The sequence below is a fragment of the Grammomys surdaster genome, unplaced genomic scaffold (assembly GCF_004785775.1).
Source record: "Grammomys surdaster isolate TR1022 unplaced genomic scaffold, NIH_TR_1.0 543, whole genome shotgun sequence".
Taxonomy (NCBI): Eukaryota; Metazoa; Chordata; class Mammalia; order Rodentia; family Muridae; genus Grammomys; species Grammomys surdaster.
In genome coordinates this window covers 826,418-850,590 of record NW_021604962.1, presented here as the reverse complement: position 1 = coordinate 850,590, position 24,173 = coordinate 826,418, and the positions used below count along the sequence as shown (strand labels likewise).

Below are 24,173 nucleotides of genomic sequence, written 5' to 3'. Positions count from 1 at the left end.
TACTCAATAAAATTCTAGCAAACCGAATCCAAGACCACATCAAAACAATCATCCATCATGATCAAGTAGGTTTTATCCCAGGAATGCAGGGATGGTTCAATATTCGGAAATCCATCAATGTAATCCACTATATAAACAAACTTAAAGAAAAAAACCACATGATCATCTCACAAGATGCTGAGAAAGCATTTGACAAAATTCAACATCCCTTCATGATAAAAGTCTTGGAAAGATCAGGAATTCAAGGCCCCTACCTAAACATAGTAAAAGCAATTTACAGCAAACCAGTAGCCAACATCAAGCTAAATGGAGAGAAACTTGAAGCAATCCCACTAAGATCAGGGACTAGACAAGGTTGCCCACTCTCCCCCTACCTATTCAATATAGTACTGGAAGTCTTAGCCAGAGCAATTAGACAGCAAAAAGAAGTCAAAGGGATACAAATAGGAAAGGAAGAAGTCAAAATATCGCTATTTGCAGATGATATGATAGTATACTTAAGTGACCCCCAAACTTCCACCAGAGAACTCCTAAACCTGATAAACAACTTCAGCAAAGTGGCTGGTTATAAAATCAACTCAAACAAATCAGTAGCCTTCCTCTACATGAAAGATAAACAGACTGAAAAAGAAATTAGGGAAATGACACCCTTCACAATAGTTGCAAATAATATAAAATACCTTGGTGTGAATCTAACCAAGCAAGTGAAAGACCTGTATGACAAGAACTTCAAGTCTCTGAAGAAAGAAATTGAAGAAGATCTCAGAAGATGGAAAGATCTCCCATGCTCATGGATTGGCAGGATTAATATAATAAAAATGGCCATCTTGCCAAAAGCAATCTACAGATTCAATGCAATCCCCATTAAAATCCCAACTCAATTCTTCACAGAGTTAGAAAAGGAAATTCTCAAATTCATATGGAATAACAAAAAACCTAGGATAGCGAAAACTATTCTCAACAATAAAAGAACTTCGGGAGGAATCACCATCCCTGACCTCAAGCTGTACTACAGAGCAATAGTGATAAAAACTACCTGGTATTGGTACAGAGACAGGCAGGAAGATCAATGGAATAGAATTGAAGACCCAGAAATGAACCCACACTCCTATGGTCACTTGATCTTTGACAAAGGAGCTAAAACTGTCCAGTGGAAAAAGGACAGCATTTTCAACAAATGGTGCTGGTTCAACTGGAAGACAACATGTAGAAGAATGAAAATTGATCCATTCTTATCCCCTTGTACAAAGCTCAAGTCTAAGTGGATAAAGGACCTCCACATAAAACCAGATACACTGAAACTAATAGAAGAGAAGGTGGGGAAAAGCCTCGAATACTTGGGCACAGGGGAAAAGTTCCTGAACAGAACTCCAATGGCATATGCTCTAAGATCGAGAATTGACAAATGGGACTTCATAAAATTGCAAAGTTTCTGTAAGGCAAAGGACACTGTCAATAGTACAAAACGACAACCAACAAATTGGGAAAAGATCTTTACAATCCTTCATCTGATAGAGGGCTAATATCCAATATATACAAAGAACTCAAGAAATTAGACTCTAGACAACCAAATTACCCTATTAAAAAATGGGGTATAGAGCTTAACAAAGAATTTTCAACGGAAGAAACTCGAATGGCCGAGAAGCATCTAAAGAAATGTTCAGCATCCTTAGTCGTCAGGGAAATGCAAATCAAAACAACCCTGAGATTCCATCTCACACCAGTCAGAATGGCTAAGATTAAAAACTCAGGTGATAGTAGATGCTGGCGAGGGTGTGGAGAAAGAGGAACACTCCTCCATTGTTGGTGGGACTGCAAGATGGTGCAACCACTTTGGAAATCAGTCTGGCGGTTCCTCAGAAAATTGGACATAGCATTACCAGAGGATCCAGCTATACCACTCCTAGGCATATACCCAGAAGATGCTCGAACATATAACAAGGACATATGCTCAACTATGTTCATAGCAGCCTTATTTATAATAGCCAGGAGCTGGAAAGAACCCAGATGTCCTTCAACTGAGGAATGGATTCAAAAAATGTGGTATATTTACACAATGGAGTATTACTCAGCTATTAAAAACAATGAATTCGAGAGGTTCCTAGGTAAATGGATGGAACTAGAAATTATCATCCTGAGTGAGGTAAGCCAATCACAAAAGAACACACATGGTATTCACTCACTGATTATTGGATATTAGCCTAGAACCTTGAAATGCCCAAGATGCAACTCACAGGCCACATGAAGCCCATAAAGAAGGAAGACCAAGTGAGGGTGATTCGGTCCTTCTTAGAAGGAGCAACAAAATACTCAAGGGAGCAAATATGGAGACAAAGTGAGGGACAGAAACTGAAGGAGGGGCCGTCTCAAGACCACTCCACCTGAGTATCTATCCCATGTGCAATCACCAAAGGTAGATGCTGATGTGGAAGACAGGAAGTGCATGCTGATAAGAGCCTGATATGGATATCTCCTCAGAGGCCTTCAAGAGTCAGACATATTCAGAGGCAGATGCTCACAACTAGCCATTGAACTGATCATGGGGTTCTCAATAGAGGAGTTAGAGTGAAGACTGAAGGGGCTGAAAGGATTTAAGGCACCATGAGGAGAGCAACAATACCAACCAACCACAGCTCCCAGGGTCTAAACCACCAGCCTGGGAGCACTTAGGGGGGGATCCAGGGCTTCAGCTGAATATGTAAAAGTGGAGGGCCCTGCTGGGCATAGGTGGAAGAAGAGAACCTTGACCTCATGAAGGCTGGATGCCCCAGGGCATGGGAATTTTGAGGGTGGGGAGGTGGGAGTGGGGGGGGTAGATAGAGGTTACATCCACAGAGAAGAAGGAGGAGGGGCGAGGGGATTGGGGGTTAGGAGGGGGTGGGGGGGGATGGGGTAAGGGGACAACATAGGAAATGTAAATAAATCATCCAATAAAAAAAAAAGAAAAGAAAAAAAAAGACCACATTACATGATGCATTGTGAAAAGCAAGTGAAGCTGTAGGCTGATGTGCAAAAACTGAATAGACAAAAGTAAACCCTACTGTGTAAAAATGTCCCACGTTAATTTAGCACTATAGGATACCTTTGCATTAACTGGTAGGAAACCAGTTGGCGAGGGGTTGGGGGAGCTGATTTAAGTTTTAAAAGACTATTTTACATTTGGAATTTTTTGTAAATAGGGAAGACTTGTTGGTATTCTGAATTAGAGTAATCATGGGAAGATGAGGAAAGTACACAGAGTCAATGTATTGTCTGGGTGGCACTACCTCTGGGACTTGCACTGGGTTGATCTGGGGAAAGAACAATAGGAAAAAAAGGTCAAGTCTGTAGTTTATTTGTTAAGCATCTAGGGAAGTGTGGGGCATTGTCTTCGTAGCAGTTCTGCAGCAGATCTTGGAAAGATCAAAGATTCTTTAGAACGAGTATCATTCATCCTTTTCTAGCTGTCTGGCCACTAGATATATGAGGCTGGTAGTATTTCAGATCGGGGGAACTGTCAATGAATCTGGAGAACTGTCAATGAATTTCATTAGCTAGTGCTAACATTTAGCAGGGGAAGGGAAGGGCACAGCAACAATGATTGACAACAGTTTTGAAGGGACAAGATAATATGAGAATATAGGCACTAAAGAAATGGTCCCTGGTACCTCAGATAAATTTAAAAGACAGAATTGACTGAAAGATTGTGAGGGGTGCCAGATTAAAGTGGGCTGTGTATAGATGAGCAGATAACCAGAGGAATGATGTATGCTGGGTATTCGTGGGAAGTCAGCTAAGGAATGCTTCAGGATTACCAAGGATGTCAGGTGAGGCGGGAAGAACTTGAAACCAAGACAGAGACTTAAGATGCTGATAGGAAATATTTGACAATGGTTTAGTAGAAAGGAATGCTATCAAGAAGAGATCAGTTACTAAATAAACGGAAGTAAAAGGAGAGGTGCAATGAGGCGGCCCTAGGTAGGAGCAGTAGAGGTAGAAAGTGAACAGAAATGTTCCTGCTGCATGCGAGATAGTGTAGAAGACAGAGCGGTTTGAAGCCAAGGTGATCTGCTAACTGCGCTCTCAGTAAATCGAACTGGCCTATGTTTTCCAACTAAATCCTTTAATACTGTTTGCATGTCTTCTTCATATTTCATTTCTTGCACATGCAGTTCAGCATTTACTGTATGCCTACTATGTAGCTATGTGGAAAGATGAAAAGAACAAAGTGTGAGACTTAAGCCAGTTGTCCTTTCAACGTTGAGGTGAGGGTTGATGGCAGGGAGACAACCTGCTTCGTGGTCAGGTCACATATGTTTTCCTCCTACGAGGGACTTGCTCTCTTATTACCTTGTCACTGCCTCCAGAACCTGCTAGCTAGCCTGTCTTCCTTTTTGAGCCCACTTTATCTTAAATGAGTTAAAGAGATAGTGACTGTGCTTTTTGTTATGAAGATTGGCAGAATGATTTCAAGGAACCAAATGATGAGTGGAAGTCATCTTGTCCTTTGAGCTGTGAGGCTGGGAATGTTAGTGACCCATAGGTGAAACCATATGGTTTTATATAATCGAATAACCAGGCCATGATTTGGTCCTAAGGCTAAGTGTGACATTTGGGCACAGGAGGAGGAGATTGGAAGTCTTTCCTTGTGTGTGTAACCATGGTCCATCCTTTCCATTGCCTTGCTGGGTAGAGTTTGTGTATGGGAACCTGAAAATGTAGGGGTTTTAGGACTGGATTGTGTGGATGCTCTGAAAGAGTTGCCTGAATTCTAATTGAGAAACGGTCCTGGGTGCAATCTCCTGTGCCCTTCTGTTTCAGTAACTTGCACTTTGATATGTTTTCTGCTATCAAATAATTGAGCTTTCTTTTGTAATGTCACTTCCCACGGACATTCATGTGCAGAGGAACTAGCCGCCATCAAAAAAGCTTAACAACATTGCATATCCTGAAATCCTGAAGTCTACCTCTTATCAACATTGTGTATTTATTAAAGTTCAGACCAATATCGATACCAGAAAGCTTGCGGGTGCGAGCTCGCTCACTCGCTCTCTCTCTCTCTCTCTCTCTCTCTCTCTCTCTCTCTTACACACACAAACACACACACACACACACTCAGATACACACACACACAGACACACACACACACAGACACACACACAGATACATACACACACAGACACACACACAGGCACATACAGACACACACACACACACACACACACACACACCCCAGGTTACATCCAATGTGAGGACTTGCAATAGCAAAATAATGAAGCCAAAGACTGAACTATGGTTTTCTATCAGCTATCAGCCTGGGTTATAATACACTGCCCTCCCTCTCTGCCTTTTAAAAATGTTAAACTGTTTCTTTCCACAGTTAGACCAAATTCCAGTGTTTCTGTCTCAAATGAAAAGCTGCTGAAAGTTTTAAGACATTAAAATCACTGTGTTAAACTGTGTGACAACCTAGAAAATGTAGAGCACTGATGGAGATGTAAGCTCTGTACTTCAGTAAAAGTGATTCACTTATTAGTTCATCAGCTGTGGCAAGTGTGGTCCAGTACTGCGAGATGTTAAGCGTGAGAGGAAACAGAAAGGAAAAGTGGGCAAAGTAGTACAGGAACTCTAGGAACTTTCTGAAGGTTTTAAAAAAAATAAGCATAAAATTGACCTAAAATAAAAAGTCTGTAATTTTCAAATGGAAGTCACACAGAAAGTTGTTACCTTCCCAGTGGTAACAGAATGTGTGTCGTCCGGGTTGTCTTTGCTGAGGCCTCACCTGCAGCAGAACATGGGTGTCGGGCGGCAGATGGAGTGGCACCATTTTCATTATGTGTGTAGTGGCTCAACTTCCCTAGGAGATCATAGGAGGAACCTCAGAGGTCTAGAAGATGAGTTGTGCTTAGTTACATATAGCTCTTTTTATTTTATTTCATTCACATATTTTATCAATGTGTATTCCTTGGACACAGCAGTAGGGTTTGATGTGACTTTGTGCACTTATAGAGCATGCGCAGAATCAAGGTAGTGACCTTTTTCTTCACTTTGTCATTCATGGTTTCAGCCTCATGCTTCTTTCTCCTAGGTCTGTGTAAAACGTGGAGTTGGCTACTTGACAGCAGTCACTCGTCTGTGCTATAACTCCATCTTTCTTTCCCACAATCAAGCCTCCCTTTAGAGCAGTGTTTCTCTGTCTTGGGTCATGAACCTTTGAGAGTCAAATGACCCTTTCATTGTGTCCACCTAAGACCATAGGAAAACACATATAGTTACATTATCAAAGGTAGCAAAATTACAGTTATGAAGTAGCAACAAAAATAATTCTATGGTTGGGGATAGACACAATGAGAAAAGCTGTATTAAAGGCTCACAGCACCAGGAAGGCTGAGAGCCACTGCTTTAGAGGGTCTTATATCCCTCAGAGTTCCACTCACTTATAAGAAAGAGGAAACTACTTTGATGGAGTGCCCACTGTCTGCTGGGCTCTGGCTGTTCCATCTGTGTTCATGTAGCCTTTGTATGTCCCCTGTTACATAAGCTCTGTGCCCTTAGGTCAGGAAAACCTTAGCAAGAAAGGTCATTAGCTTTTAGCAACAGTGACTAAAATTCAGATTCATGTGACCCTATCTTCTTTTTTACTTGTCTCAGGCCAGGCATGGGGAAGCACAGTTTTAATCCCAGCACTAGGGAGGCAGATCTCTCTGAATTCAAGGGAAGCCTGGTTTACATAGCCTTCGTCAGCTAGGCATACACAGCTAGACTATGTTCCAGGAGGTGACACGACTAAATACATTGCATAATATTCAGATTTTTACATTATTTTGTGTATTTTCCAAAAAGATATTATTCCATTCCTATGAAACTATCATGTTGCCAATAATGTTAGATATCTGGTTTCTTATTCTCCATTCCTGCCAAAGGATCCCCACACACCCTTAGTATGTGAAGGGTTTGAAGAAAAGTAACTTCCGTATGGGAAATGCCATTTATTAGTGAACCATGAAAGCGATGACAGTGCTATTGTTTTCCAGAAAGCAGTTTGGTCCTGCAGCTTGGAAAATGAAGACAAGAAGGAAGGGGCTTAGGTACAAGTGACGCTGATCAGAGCAGGCAAAGCTTACTAGAAAAGTTTTCTGAAAGGTTTCTCAAAACCACCAGAGTGTATTAGAAAAAAGCCCAGAAGATGAACATTCACATGAATGTTCATGTTTGCACACGCCTATGGTACATCCACACATCCACACTCTTGTCTATGCACATATTTACAGTCACATGCTATATGTGCACACATTCGGACTCACACACATATCCACATGTGTATGTGTCTATATATGCCCACATACACACACAAACACACACACACACACACACACACGTGTCCACTTAAACACACATGCACACACATCTGTACACATATACAGATGGCATCACTGTTTGCACCAGTGCCCAGTTCACAGTGGGTAGTAATAGCTGGTAGTGAGTACTCTGGGTAATCAGAAGTTTATATGAAAACCCAGGGCCTTACTTTATGAAACTCTTTATCAGTCTTTCTTTTGGAATTGGAGTGAAATAAAGATTGGACATGCAGTTGAGTAATTGTCTGGCATTTCCCAATATAGTATGCCCTATGGCCCTTTCCTCTGGACACCGACAACTTTTTCCATAGATCCTTTTATTTAAGAGATTCACACCCCGGTAGAATTCCCCGTGTGGATCTGCTGGTGCGAAGGCAGAACCAGTGTACTGGTGAAGGATGTGGATGGGTTAATTATTCAGTTTATGTTATGCTCATGAGTGGAATTTGGAAGCTCCTTAAGAACAGAAGCTAATGACTTTTATATAAGCCATGTGAATTTGACATACAATAAAAAACAAGTCCTAGTCGCACTATGTATCTTTTACCTCTAACACTGCAGCTCGCCAGTCTGTTTCAGTCTGTTCTTCCCTTCGAGAACTGCGTATGGGTGAGTGTGACTCATGGACTTGTCACATACGGAAACACACACTTCAATTTTAAACAGACTGATCCATCTTCTCTAGATCACTTTTGCACTTAATCAGAAAATTGATTAATGCCTTGCTTAGTTTAACATTGGAATTAGTTGATGGTGTTACTGCTTATGCCTCTGCGAGTTAACTCCATCTGGCTAAGAAGGTTAAAGATGCGAATATGAAAGATACCGAGAGACCTCAGAATCTTAGTCTTTAGCAGAAGCATCAGATTTAGTCACTGTCTTGAATAAAATGCATCTTGGGAAGTGACTGGCCTTTTTAATGTTGGGGTTGCAGTGAGTCCTCTGGATTTAGAACCAAGCCAAGACTGTTTGTAACAGAAGCTCATTTAACTAAGAAATGAGAGACTCTACCCCAGTGCATAAGTCCCTAGGTTCAGCGGGCAAGATTTTTCTGCTCTGGAAGCCAGTGTTTACTTCCTGATTAGAGGGAGAGAGAAATCTTTGTGTATGGATGGGGGCGGGGGAGGCAGTGATAAGGGCCCATGCATGAGAGGCAGTGCATTCCCACTGAGTGGCAGCCCCAGGACTAAGGGAGTTAAACCTTCTTAAACTCATTGTACACTGGAGTTTAATAGCCTGGATTGAACTTGAATAGCTTTTGTGTTATTTTGGCCCCAGGTAATGAAGTTCTTGCTCTGACTTACAAGCCTCATGTAATTTTTCCTGCTATATCCTATCACAGTTTCCCACTAACACAGCACCTTGAACACTTTTCTATGGAACTGTTATATTGTATTCTTTATAGAGATGCTGAATTATGATTTTAGGTTTATAGTTAAATAGTTCCCATTGCTCCTTAGCTGCCCTTGGTTTCAGGCATACAACAGAGTAATAATTGGCTCTACAAAGTTCAGAAAGATCTTGGAAAATTAGTAAAGCCATTTAGTAGCTAATTGCATATTAATACTGGAGCCTGGAGGGAGGTGACCCGTGGAAATATAGTTATAACTGGACATTAGAGAGGGGAGTCTAATCTACTTCCAATAAACCAGAATTATGGTCAGTTAACTTCTTGGCATTTCAGGTGATTTTTTGTTTTTTTGTGGGGAGGTTAAGTTTACAAAGGGAAGGGTTTGTGTCAGTCTGCAAGCTTCTCTTTGGTTCATGTTGTCTTGGTTTAGAACAGACAGTAGAGAGAACTGGCTATAGACTCGAAAAATGGGTCTCCATTCTAGGTCTCTTCTGTCTTAAAATGAAGGTAGAATATCTTAGCAGACCTTCCAGATAGAAAGCTATCTGTTTCTGTCTTTGGTTCATACTTCTGTTTTATAGATTACAAAGGATGGTAAAGAAAATTAGATTTCCCTTGTATGCTCCAGGTTTATGATCAATGTGATCTGAAGCTTTGAAAATATCCAAGGGTCAATGAGATAATCACTTCCTTTTGTGTATTAGCACACTCTTAGCTGCAAATACCAGAGGTCCTTCCTTAAATTATTTAGAGGCAAAAGGAAATGTATTCTTATGATTAGAGGTATTTGGAGAGATGATGTTCCTTCCCCATATCTGTCCAGCTCTTGCCTTAGTGTTAGAACAAAAATCGTAACCTTAAGGCAACCACAAGAGAGAAGCATCAGTCATGGAAGCTCTTGGTTTTCCTCTTAGACATTTATTACAGTACAACAATGTCTGTGTTTTATATTTTGCCATTTGAGAAAGGACAGGGTTTTGCTTTTATTTAATACTATAAGCAAGTATTGGTTTGCATATATCATCAAGTTTTTAATCTGAATCAACTGTCTTTGAAGGTTTATCTGTTATGGTAAGTACTTTATGTAATTCAGGTTAAAGAGTCTAGAACCTCTGTATGTTTATCCTCCTGGCTTAAACTTTCATTTTACTCTTCATATTTTCTTTCAGTCAAAGGTTCACAATGTAGCTCAGGCTCCCTAGGATTTTGCTGTGTAACCCAAGCCATACTCAGTCTCCTATACACTGAGAATATATATGAATTCCACAACATATGCATAGCTGTTTCTTAATCATCAATTTGTTAAAGGAGAAATTTTATTAAAATTTCTGTTACAAAGAGTTTGCCCCTTATTTGAATTTATTTTCTACCTACCCTCTTACTTAAACAAAATAGTATCTTAAAACAAGAATTATAGATGTCTAACTTTGAATGTTCTATATCTAAAGAAAAAATATTTTTGAGGGAGTATAGCTTTTTTTTCTGTGTGACTCAAGTTTGAGTATATATCCAAATACTTTCCTCTAGGATTTATAATAAAGTATATTAGTCACATGACAAGTAACAGACTCATCTCAATGCTAACTTTTTTAGAAAAGCACATTTTTATTTCAGTGAATATAACCTCTACATGTTCTCTCTAAAAAAGCAAAATGAGAAAATTGTTTTCTTTCTCCTTGGTGGCAGTGTTCTGTCATCAACCTGGGATGCCAGCTGCTAGTCTGGGTTTTAGCCATTAATAGCTATCTAAAGCTGCCACACAGAAGTGAGATTCAAGCTGTTTTATACACAAAGGTGCCATATATTCCCACAACAGTCTATTCTGTGAATTCCTACGGTGGGAAGAGGGCTGAGAATGGGGGATGAGAGGCACTGGAGTCCCATGAAGAATCCTGGAAAATCCGACTCTGGAGACCAGAATCAGGGTGCAGATCTGAGTTTATTACCTAGCCTGTAAGATTACATATAGTGTTTGAGCCAATCCCAAGCTCTTAAATCCTTGGCCAATCATATCTTGACATAGAATATCCTGCCTAATGAGGTAACTCAAAAGGAGTGGGGAGACTTTTGTCACGTGATGACCTCTGCAAAGATTGGAGAAGTGGCCACTGCCCTGTCCTGGGTTCCTTTTTGCTATCTTACTGGAGTGCCTGGAGCCAACTTAGATCTAACACCATGTGAGGCCAGATCAGGACTCTATGAGGAGTTGCAAGAGCCTGCGGTGTCTCGCTCTCTGTCCCACTTTTTTTTTCTTTCCGTCACAAGATTGACTTCCACATCCCACACATCCTACTGGATGTCTCCTCTAAACACTCACGTCTTGTGATCATCATCCACGAAACCCAAAAGGAACACAGTGGTGAATGGTTGGCATACAACCTTCCTGAAGATCCCTTTGCATTCCTGCTTCCTCTCACCTTTGTCTGGGGCTGTTGGATTTTCTGATTGTTTGGCTAACACAGAAGATATGTTTAGAAGAAAGAAAAGCACAACCTTATCTTTCACTGCCTTTTCATGTATCTCCTCTAAAACCCATCAGAAGTTTGTGTGTGTTTGTGTGTGTGTGTGTCTGTGTCTGTGTGGAGGGGGGTGGTGACAACACTGATTCATTTTTCCTTAAATTGCTTTATCTTAGTTACGTAACCAGGACTTGCCTTTGTGCTTAGCAAAATGTTTTTATGGAAAGCTAAACTGAACAAATCACCTGCAATTGTTCTTGCATCCTTTCACCATAGCTACCCTATGTGTAGTGTTACTTTTCATTTTGTTCTAAGAGGAGTAATATCCTTTTAAAAAAATATTCTACTTTGTGTCCGTATGGAGGGTGTGTGTGTTGAGGGTGGACTGTATGCACATGTTTACAGGTGTGCTCAGGAAACAGAAGTGTAGACTCCCTTGGAGCTGGAGCCACAGGCAGGCCTGAGCCACCCTTCTAGTCTGAAACAGGAACAATACTCTTACAAAGAACTTCAGCATTTGCTGTACCTTTTCATGTTTTTCAAGGCTATATAATCACAAGCTTAGTATACTTCGAATGAAATCCAATTAGATCATTTCTCCTTTCTTCCCTCCCTTCCCACTCATATTCCTACCATTTATCTATCTGTGCATATATATTACATACAATAATATAATATTTATGTATATATTATATATAACGATATATGATGTATTATATATACACATGCAAGTACAAACATACATATCCATATATACACACACACAAATTGATGAGTCCATTTTTTGTTGTTTGTATGTATATGATTTCAGGTAACCAAGTAGCAGGCTCAACCCTGGGAGAAGTTAATTCCTCCTTTTTTAAAATCAGTTCTTAGTTGCCTGTAGTTCATTTTTTTTGTATAGGCTTCTATGAAATCATTTCCCTCCTGCATTAGCATATCTGTTGATACTGTTATTGCTCACACCTTTCTAGGCAGGCTTTTCTAGAAGACATTTTCTCACAGCACACTTCGTGCTTCTTAGAATCGTTTGACTCTAAGAATCTTTTCATCCCTCTGTCCATGATGCTTCCTCAGCCTTATGTGCAGGAATTGTGTTGAAGATGTATCTCTCGGGTGCAGTTGTTGTTCTCCATAGTGCTCTCCATGTGCTGTAAAGAAAAGCTTATTTTATGATGGGTGAGATCTGCATTTATCTGTGGGTATAAGAATAAGATTTAGAATGCAGTTAGGAGCTATCCTGGTCTAGTCAGGCGCAGGAGTAGGTTCTGAACCTTTAAAATCCACAACCTCACTAGCCCTGCATACTTGTCTAGGTTTCTAGGATTGGCCATAAGTTCCCCTCTTGAGTGGGCCTTAAGTCTAATCAGACAACTATTGTTTACTGCTCAGCATGGAATATCACAGTCGGACCTTTAGGGCTACTTTGACATGATGGTCAGGGTTGTGGTTCATATGCATCACAGCTGGATAGGACTATTAATTGCTTTCCTCCTTTGGCAACTTGCTTTGACTGCATCCCACTCTTGATACTGTAGAGACTAAAATGCAGGAAAGAGACTTTCACGTTAGATCTAGCTCAAATCATTTGTATCCTGTTTGCTAAGTTTGCTGTGTCTTCAGCAGTAGGGACTGATCTGTGGCTTCTGAGAGGCAGCTAAGGGTAACAGCCACGGCCTACATTGTTTTGGGAGTCACTTGGACTAGGCTGACAACATTTGAGTAGCGGTTTCTCATGCCTGGTACCAGGGGTTTTGATAGATTTATGGGGAGAATTGTCAGCCCAGATGACATAAGTTTATTTAAACTATATATGTACACACACACACACACACACACACACACACACACACACAGTATATAAACAAGTTTAGGTAACCATAAAATAATATAATCCTTGAGGTTTTGTCTATCACCTTTGGTGTTATTTGTCTCGATTCCCTCCACAAATATTCTATTTACTGGATTTATTAAGCAAAAATGTCTAGAACAACAAAACAACAAATACTGCAGACATTCCCCACTCTTCCACACTTCAGTTGCTACACTCTGTATCTTTCCACACAGCTAAGCTTTATTTACAGCAGACAGAATAGTCTGCCCCTTCCTCAGTCTTTAGTGTTCTAGGTTTTCTACCTCTGTCTAATGCATCTTGTGCATCTTCCAATATTAACATTTTTAGAATTGCTGTGAATTGTTAAAAGTTTCTGGACAATATTTCTGTTATATGGGCTGTCATACTTTATTAGACAATACACAATGAAATGGTAAATTAGATTATCCAGCTTTTTACTATTTATGAATAACATTAGAGTGAAGATTCTTGTTAATATGCCTGCTTATTTCTGTCCCTGTATGTACAGGACAGTGTCCTTAGAGGAACACTGCCTCAGGTGTGAAGGCAATATTTTAAATGTTGATAGATGTTGACTAATTTCTCCTGACTTCAAAGGCATCATGAATGCTTGGATCATAGTGTGAATAGCTGTTGGGTTCATTGACTCTGGGTTTGATATGTTACTGTTTTTCCCGGTGACTGTCTTCTGCATTCTTTTCCTGCTGTGTCTGTTGGGGTGGGGTCTCTCTGACTATCATAAACATTGCCTGTTACTTTCTGAAATGGACATCCCAGTTTCAGAAGTTCCTTGGAACCAAAGCTGCTGACCCAGGTAGACTGTTGGTTCTTTTTGCTGCCTTGAATTAAGTCTATTTTTATTTTGCTGTTCCTCATTTTATTTGTGGTGTGGTATCAGAAATTTAATGCCTACCCTTTTAAAATCTATGAGAACAAATCAGAGAACCAGAGGACCAGAGTAGAAAAGAGATGTTCTGACTGCAGTAGTTTTTCAATACTCTTTCTAGCCATAGAAATACTAAGGAAAGTACAGTATCTGGAATATTTTTCCTCCAGCATCTCTTTGGATCTGCCAGTCAAGGACTCTCCATTTAAAGTGATATGTGAAAAGGAAAACTAAACAGATCCAGTCAAGTCCTATGCTAACAACATTAAGAAGCTGGCTCTTCTACTGAGGGGAAGACTCTTGGGCTACAAGTAAAGCATTTGGAATAGATAGGGTTTTGTTCCTGACTTTACCTCTTTGGTGGGAATTACAACCATGTAATAGCTTCTCTGTGTTCCTTCCTGTCCTGTTTCTTCTTCTGTTTATGTATTTGTGGGCTCATAAAACTTCCAGTGTATTGGTTAGTTCCAGATTTTTTATAATTGTTACTTTATTGTGTATAGTCAAAATGCTGTTGGACTTTTATGTGACATTCAGATATTCACTCATGGTTCATAAATGAAGAAATCTTGTGAATGCAAGGTGTAGTGCTCTTTGCTGCCTGGGAAGCAGAGGTCTAAGAGCCATGGCAATGATGCTGATTTCAAGGTCAGTCATGTATGCCAGCTATGCAAGGTTGAACTACATTATATGGTTTGTGTGAGCTTATATACAATCTTCAGATCTTTAAGCACTTAAAAAAATTGAAATGTCACATACTCTAAACACACTGGTCCATACCATCTAGGGTTCCTGAGATCCGTGTGTGGTCACAATGTCATTGTCTTCTTGGCTCCCATCTTGCCGATGAGCTTATCTTCTGCTGGGTACAATATCAGGATGCCATTCTGTTTCTGACAGGAGCTCTAAAAAAGTGATCCATTCTCCAGGCTAATGTTTTGCCATCTTTCCATAATTTTAACTTTGAATAGAAAGACTGTAATTCATTTTTAGTGACTGGTGGTTTGAATGAGAATTTCCTCTTTAGGCAAATGGTTGATTATTTAGACCCCAATTGGTGAAGCTGTTGAAGCATTAGGTGGTGTGGCCTTGTTGGAAGAGCTTTGTCTTGGTGATGGGCTTCAGATCTACAAAAGACTTGCACTATTGCCAGAGTGCCTCCTCCTTATAGATCAAGATGTGACCTCTCATCTGTTTCTGCCACCATGCCTTTCTTTGCTTTGCCATCCTGGACACCAATTCTCTGAAACTGTCCACCCAAATAAACACTTTTTTTGGTAAGTTGCATTGGTCATGGTGTTTCATCACAGCAATAAAAAGTAAGAAATATAGTGACTGTTAAGATGCAAAAGTTTCAAGTACATGAAAGGAGCACTCGTATGTCATTCTGTACATCTATTTCAGTGAAATATGTAACTGTACTCAGATTGTCAATTAATATTAAACTGATAGCAAATGTATTTGATCAACACATCCAGGCTGGACCAAACACAGTGTAGTAATATGGTCATATTCTACAACAGAGGGTAATACTATGACCCACGCTGCTTGCAATGAGTTAGAGAACATTTGAAGAAACCCCCCTTTTTTTCTTTCTCACATCTTTGCTATTCAAGGAGTACTCAATAGACATGTTCAGAAGATGTAACCAGCACTTAAAAACACCAGGTGGAAAGAATAAGCACACGCTGACTAATAAGTTTGGCAGGTTCATAATTATGATACAATGATCCAGAAAAGCTCTGTAGAAGAATTGCTAGAAAAATGCTCCTGACTTAAAATGTGTAGGCCAGAGAAGGCTTCCAAATAAAATGACTGTTTTAAGATTTGAACCTGTGGAGGGAATTGGTAAGACCCAGAGTTAATGAGAAAAGAGGTATAGTGATAACTTAGCAGAAGTCTGACAGCCCATAGTGCTGGAGATCACAGAGAAGCCCTGCCAGATGTGCATGCAGAGCATAGCGGCACTGTGGTAGGGTAGGGAGAGCACCATCGAGGGCCTTTTGGGCTATTTCTAAGCTCTGGAGAGATGCTATTGAAAGGCTTTACATCGAGATGGGAATTTTACCAGATAAAAGCAATTTTAAAAAGCTGGTTTGAACAGCAATTTTCTGGTTAGTACCTTTCTTTTCTTATTACCACCTTTTAAGAAGTCTTTACTACAGTAGAAAAGCTGCAAGTGAAGTATCCACAACGATCAAGGCATATCTGATGTCCTTTAGTCATCTCACCTTGAGAGTTCTCTGCTCTCAGCACTTGGAAACACCTGAAGATAAAGGGTATCCAAGGTCACTGGAAAAAAAAACATTTCTAAGAACTGAGACCGAAAAACCAAGACAGAGAAACAGACAATGCTTAATTTAATTCCAAAAATGCCACTGTATTATATCAGGACCAAGAAAGCTGGAGTTTCAGACCTTTGACCACATTTCCGTATTTATAAATGTCAGAGTTAGATTCAGAATTCTTGAGGGTGCCATTTCCCCTTGTAATTTGATGAGGATTACTTCCACTGTGTTTGTTGACTAAGTCACCTTTGTAAAGCCAAATTATGAATGTATTTAACACACTGTCGATGTAATACACGTGAAGCTAGATGACATTCTTAAAAAGGGAAATATAAGCCAATGTGTTACTGGTCACTTCTGCAGGTGGTTGGTGGTGCTAATGATGGAGGGGTGCCGTGGTTCTCAGGAGCTGATTTTTGTGTGCAAAGGCACATGAGTGTGACTGGTACCAGTCTCCAAGCACAGACCAAGATGGCCCCCTTCCCTCACTATGTTTAAGACTCACAGTACACACTAAGTTTATTTTTACCTACACACCAGATGCACCTTCAGTTCTCCTGCTGCCAATAGTGACAGAGATGCAAAGTTTCTGGATCATCTTAATTTAGCAACAGTGATTTCTTGAATAGTTGGGATCCTCTTAAGCAGTAACAAACAACTTAACCTGGCAAAGTCAAAGTCATAAAATATTTAATGTGCAACTTATCTTTTCACTCATATGGCTATCATCATAAGGCATAGGTTCATATTCTTGAGTTAAGCATTTGCAGAATGCTTGTGTAAAATACAGCACCAGCGTTGGTGGTTTCTGACTAGGAGGAAACGGTTTTTAAGAGGAAAATAGGAGCCACAAATACAAGTTTTAAGGTTGCTGTTATTGTTTGTAACCCAGTTGATTTGCTAGTGGTAAGGAGATTTAGAGAATTCTCTTCAGAAAAAGTCAGGAGCAGCATTTCCCCAAAGTCATTAAATACGGTTTTGTGCTCTGAGTTGACATAAACAAGAATTATCTTTATTGCTGCAGCTTCTGAATGTTGAATTAGCTATAGTAACCGGAGCAAAAGAGAAATTCAAGCACGTGGAGTCTGGTATTCCCCGACTTTTCTGCCATGTTTCAAGAGCCAGGCTAATGCCATGGTTGCTTTTGTTAGATTAAATGTCTTAGTGAGATTTTGAACATCAGGATACTGAGATTTGAACATAGGGTTGCATCATTTGTACCATGTCTCTATGGTCACTGAAAAGGAGGGTGTGTCAAGGTGTCAGGGGATCCAGGTTAGGTTCGGCATAAACTTTGCAATAAGTCAGTGGGGTCAGTTGGGGGTATTAGGTAAGTGTGAACCGTCCAGGTCTAGGTACCTTTTTTGACCCTTTGCCAGGGCCTGCAGTGATGGTGGTGGGACAGACAGAGTGAACTCTTTCTGCATTGTGTAGTCCAAGACAGTACATTTGGACCTAAATTGTGCTACAGTGTGTAACTTCTTCCTGTAGGTTCGTTATTCAGTCAAATGAGGTGCTAGTATGGTTGAAATTGCAGGTTGGCCCCACCAGAATCAGCATTCGCTTTTCATTGTCCTCTCCTTCTGGGATATTGATCTGTTTGCAGTGTCTCCAGACAGTGAGGTGTCTGTTTTACAAACTGCTGGTCCTGTAGCCATTTTGTAGCACATCCTCCAGTTCTCCTGACTTCAGAAATTGTCATGTGATTTAAATATATCCATGATATTATCAATGTTTTATTCATACTGAGATGCTGTGAGTTGACTTCTTCTTCTTCTTTTTTTCTTTTCTTTTTTTTCTATTTTGAACTGAACACAATAAGAATGTATGCCAATGTACTATTAAAATTTTAGAACTAAGAAATTTTTTTTGCCTTTTCACTGAGGAGTTTAACTTTCATTGGAGTTTGTTAGCATGGTCTGTACTATGTCTGATTTTCTCTGACTTTTTCTGTCTGTCTGTCTGTCTGTCTGTCTGTCTGTCTGTCTCCCCCCACCCCGCCCCTCTGTGTTTCTTGATTTGTGCTGCAAAGGTACTCTATATGGTGGAGGACTCTGGCCACAGTGCACCTCTGTCTATCTCACAGGCACATTTCTTTAGGCATTGGGGCATGCAACCATGGCCAAGGAGACATTGACCTTGGACTTATATATGGTGGTATGAAAGCATTATCTGCTTGTCAGTCTCCTTTCTTGGTGCTGTGATAAGACACCTGAAAGTAGCAACTACAAGGAAAGGGAGGTTATTTTGGTTCAAGAGTCCAGGTTGCAGCCTATCATTGAAAGTTAGTCGCCATGATAGCCACATAATGGAGCATGCTACACCCACAATTATGAGTGGAAGGCAGATATTGCAGGCATGCCAGTGTTTGACTTATCTTCTCCGATTCGTACAGTTCACAATCCCCAGCCCTTTGATAGTCTCACTCACAACATAGATGTATCGTCTCCATCAAGTAAAGTAATGGATATCATCCATCAGTTAAAGTAATGAATAGCATCTCTCATGGACACTTTCCAAGCCAACTTAGACAATTGCTCACACCTAGAGTTATCTGTCCTAAGTGGCAATATGACAATTAATGTTGGCCATCAGAAGCTATTAATGTAGTTTTATATAAAAGGGGGCTGATTTAAGTCTCGGCCAATAATAACAACATATATGATATAAATGATAGTTCTCAGCCAGACAACCTAAGGAGTTTGATGTCCAACAGTAACAACCTATGTGATATAAATTTTTCTTCTCAGAAGACACATAGGTCTCTTATGGCATGCTTTGCAGGATCCTACTCACTGTATTTATAACAAGTTAAAATGTAATGAACCCCTAAAATCATTGAAGGTAGCCCCTATAGCCATATAAAAGCCAACCAAACAATTCTTGTGTTATCAAGTCTTCTAGAATCTCTATTCAAAATAGCATCTTTTTGTTTGAAGTCACTGCCCAGACCACAATCATCAATGTTCTCACCCATTGCTATACACTTCCAGTTGGCAGAAGTTACATAAATGTTCAACATTTATGTAGTGCCTCCCTTTGTGTGAATAATTCCTGGGCCAAATAGGCACAAGATTAACTAGACTATGGTAGGTCACATGATGGGTCATTTGTAGGCTGAGCTGACTGTAATCTACAGCAGGAATTTAAGTGTTTTGCAATGTGAGGTAATTAATTTTACCTTCCAGGAAATCATTCTTTAGAAAAGGAATACTTCCAACAACTTGTTTGGTATGAGAGAGAATTGTAATTTACCATGGGCTCTCAGTGCTGTTGAGTTGAAAAAGAGAAATGGAAGCCCTCATCACTACATTTTCACTAGTTCTTTATTATAGAGGATGGGTGGTAAAGCCGCAGCTTTGGTGACAGTCCTTCCCTGCTGGGTTTGTTCTGGAGCTGCACACTAATTGTGCACTAAAGCATCTGCACACTTTTTATTTCAGTCAGTCAATGAAAATAAAGATTTTTTCCAGGTATGTTTTAAATTACAAAAAAATGCATCTTGTACAAGCAAGACAAATAATACAGAAGAGTACAGATAGAAATTAAACTCTTTTCTCTCTATCCTAACCTAGAAAAATGGTAGGAGGAGTGGAGTCTTCCCGTTTTGTAGTCAATTCTCTTTTTTTGCTCTTTCATGGCAGCTTAGTTGATCAGAATACTGATGGTGGCAAATGCAACAATGTGCTTGTGACAACTCTGACATCACTAAGTCAGTCAGACTTCCTTGGGTTGAGCCATGTAGTATTGCTTCATATATTGGCAGTTTTCATGGCTGAGCTACACTAATAGAGAAATGGGTTCTTTGAGGTGATAGAGTAAGTTGCCAGTATTGTGTATGTGGCTGCAGTATGGAAATAACTCCCAGATGACTGATCCTCACCATTAGTCAAGTGATGGCTAGGGAGGTTAGTGATGTTAAGCGGGTAGATGGAAGCTGAAAAGTCCAATAGTGTGCTCCAGTTTTGTGTCATTCGGGAAATCAAAGAGGCTGAGGCATAGGCATGTGTAGGGGAATTGAAGTTTTGCCCATGTCCCTATAGGAAAACAAAGCTAAGAAGCAAATTAAACATTATGTAGACTTTGGGGCAAAGGCAGATGTTTTTAAATTATTTCTAACCTACCATTATCTTTTCACATTTGCATGACATCTGTGAAGCAAAAACATTATTTATTATGAAACCTGTGTGGGATTTAACTCTACATGATGTTATATTTATTTTAACCTTGTGATTTGCATTAGCCATGCCTTCTCCCCCACATAACTTATAGAGTATGTGTATAGAAACTTCAGAACATAGACTGGGGAGATGGTGTACTAAAAGCACATGAAGAAGCACTGAGCTCAATTCCCACAGAACCTATATTTAAAAAGAAAGAAAATGTAGCAATTGGGTGTGCCTGTTGTCCCAGTGCAGAGAGACAGAGGACCTCTGAGTCTGGCTAGTCTGTCTGAACAAAATGATGAACTCCTGGTTTAGGGAGAGATCTTGCCACAAACTATAAGGATAACTTAGGAAGATACTCAGTGCTGACCTTTGGCCTCCACATGCATATAAACTGATATCACACAGGAGCGCGTGTGCACACACACGTATATTAAGACAAATATACTGTTGAAGATACAATCACATTTTTATTAGTCTCTCTCTCTCTGTGTCGAGAGAGAGAGAGAGAGAGAGAGAGAGAGAGAGTGTGTTTTCAGATATATACATGAATGATGTCATTAAGAGAAGAACCTGGAATGAGCAGAACTATGGCATGTATGTGTGCTTGTTCTTCCAGCTTGTGTCCAGCTAGCAGCATGTATTATAGAAGGTAGGTGGAGTGCCAGGAGCTGCCTCTCACTGGTCAGAGTACACACTTGCTCTCATTCTGCGTAACTGCATCTCACCACAGACACAAGGAAAGTAGGCATTACTTACTTTTCATTTCACCCCAACTCATCCTTATGATCTTCCCACTCATGATATTTTAGCTGAGAAAATAGAATTTACTAACAAATCAGATAGGAGTTGAAAGTTGTTACTGTTTATAGTAAACTGTGAGTTTCAGGGTGTGGGTTGGAAAAGAGTCGATCTTTGTCTGTAGCTTGAGACATGGTTGAATCCTTGGGCGTTGTGGGTACTAATTAGTATTGTCTGGGCCAAAACAAGTATCAATCTCTACCCCTCACCCACTGGCAAAGAACACACAAAAAGAGGTACAGGAAATGGGAATTACCTAATTTCTTTCCAAATACTAAAGGTACAGAGATGTGTTTTGTGTTTTCAGTCTTTGTTTTCTTAGGAGAATTTGACATTCTCAAATTCTAAAGAAGGGTTCTTTTCCTCATTATGTACAGTTTTTCTCCATTGCATTTGGGGATTGAATCAAATGAATATACCTTGATTTTCTGTATTGATTCAGATTCTATTTTAATCTTTGGGATCACATTTTATATAAAATTCACCCCCTCCCTTAAATCAGAGTGGAGACTGTCTGCATCTTGAAGTGGGAATTCCTGGTGTGTGACTGATACCATGTCTAAAGCCTGCCCCATTCTACTGGAGTCCCCTGCATCCCCTAGTTAATGTTTTTGAATGGAAACCCTTGCATCATATTATTTTAACTTCAGACTCCCAAAGTTATGATTTTTTTGCACCCTCAATCCTAATTCAAGATGTTGTAGCATGCACAATTGTGTCATCTCAACTGTGCCTGGTGAATTGAATTTGAAATGTTGCTGAGTGGTTGGCTAAACTTGGTACAGAACGGAGGCATACTGAGTGAGCAATGCAAATGTTGCAGAATTGGATTTGTATGCAAACTATGAGAAAATAACACATGGTAAGCTTATGATATAGTCAGGTCTATGAAGGATGTTATTTTGACAGTGCTTGTTATTCAGAAGGACAGACTGGCTCCAGAACTCATTGGTGTGGGTCTCTGGATTGACTTGGCACCAAGAAGACTTATTTGCCTTGATGGTAGCACAAACTACAGCATGGGGCACCTGCTACAACCAGTGGCTGCTGGGTTGGCAGCCGCAGAGTGGGTCACGTCTGTCACCTGCCCTTGTGTTGGGAGACTTCTGGCTGTTTTCCCCTGGCAAATGCCATTTTTCTGTCATCACCTTTGGAATTAGTGACTCTGTCCTTTTCCAGTTACAGACTCATTATGTTAATCTCAAATAGAGCACTTACTTTCAAATATTGATACTTATTTATCTGCTAGTGTGTTGAGAAAGCCCACATAAATGTATTCTGGAATCTATGAACTGTCAAAATTGAGACCTATTTAGAAGGTAACTGGAGGCTTTTAAACATCACATGGCATTGGTCAAATTACAGATTTTTTTTTCTGTGATGTTAATAGTTTTTCAAGAAAAACACCAAAAAAGCAAAGAACAAAACCAACCAACCAAGCACACAAACAAACCGCTCTTATCCAAGATGGAAATTTAACAGGAATTTGGAGTTGCTGAAATTGTGGAGAAAACACAGTAGCATATTAGGGGTAAAGGTATTATTTTTGGAAATAAGAAAGGCTTTAGGTGGAATCAGGGAGAAGAGAAAGGCAGTAATAGGGGAGGGGAGGAAGAAACCAAGGCAGAGGTGCTTTGAGTGTGGCTTCCTAATGCACTGGAAGCCTCAGCTCTTTCTTAGAGTCTTACATACAGATAGGGCATCATCACTAAACTTGACAACATAAGAGGGTATTGAAAAATGAAATTGGACAAGATTACAAATAATGTTACATAATATGTTTCTGAAACTTGCCTCACATAGCCAGGGTCCTATCTTACAATGTTATTTCAGTAGGTCCTTAATTTGTTTCCTTTGTAGCTGTTCCCTCACAGAGTAGGTATTAAATACTGTACTGGCCATTGATTTCAAATACCCTGCTGTGATTTGAAATAGCGGTCTCTTCTGAAGTCCGCCTCAGAAGAGAAGTACAGGAAGATAATCAGCAAATGTGAATTTGTTCCACTGATTCATCAACTAGTCCTGGAAATTTGTCAAGGCTTTAGTGGCTTAAAGCTGGTGAGCGAGCTGAATAATTAAAAGAGAGATTATAAATTACTAGGATTAACGATATGACATATTTGGTTTTTTATAGCTTCAAACTATCTCCCTATGAGAAAAGTTTTAAAAGGAACTATAAGATTAAAATCATAAGTATATTTATTTACAAGTCATTACTTGTTAAATTTAAAGACAACCTTTAGACTTACGTATTTGTAATTCCATAAGAGAATAACGGTATCATGGCTGGAGAGGTGACTCAGCAATTCAGAGTGTACACTGCTCCTAGAGAAGTCCTGAGTTCATTTCCCAGCATCCCTGTCAGGTAACTGATAACTTCCTGTAACTCCAGCTTCCAGGGACCTGACAGCCTCCTCTGGGCTCCATGTCTCCTACACACAAATGCACATTCTTTATTCTTACACAGAGTTAGAAAGATGTAAGACTAAGTACAGCACTTACATGGGGTAAGTAACGACTTGAGAACTACTCATGTCTTTTGGTCTTTATTTCTACTAGAAGTATTGTTGGGAGATAGTGTGAAATTACAAAATAAAAAATACCCAAATAATATGTTTATAAAAGCAGAAATTTAAATCTATAGTTAATCTAAATCTTTTCTGTTTTTATGGCACCGTATCAAAAATTTGGGTTACAGAGACTCAGGGTTGGAGTTGTGTAGTTTCCTTTGTAATAACAGGGAGAAGCATGTAAGAGGAAGAAATGGTATTCAAGGGCACTACCAAGATCTCAATGACCCAGACTTAAAATTATGATCAGTGGTAGCTCAGCCTCTCTGGTTTCTGGAAACAGAGGTATGAAATGGCACTACGATAAAACAATATCATCTGCCTGAAGTATATGACTAGTATCGATTATGGAGTATGCAGAAGGTCAGGTTATCTTGAGGAAGGATTCTCAGGTGGCTCTAGGGCTCTTCTTTCAAGTAACAGATACCCCATGCTTGAGAGGCAGAAATAAAGGGCAGCT

General features: G+C 39.8%; 1 protein-coding gene across 3 annotated transcripts in view; it reads left to right on the top strand.

Annotated features, from left to right (window-relative positions):
- Cdk14 (cyclin dependent kinase 14) overlaps positions 1 to 24,173 on the top strand; it is a 472,739-nt gene that overhangs the window by 225,336 nt on the left and 223,230 nt on the right. The gene's annotated exons all lie outside the window — the stretch shown is intronic.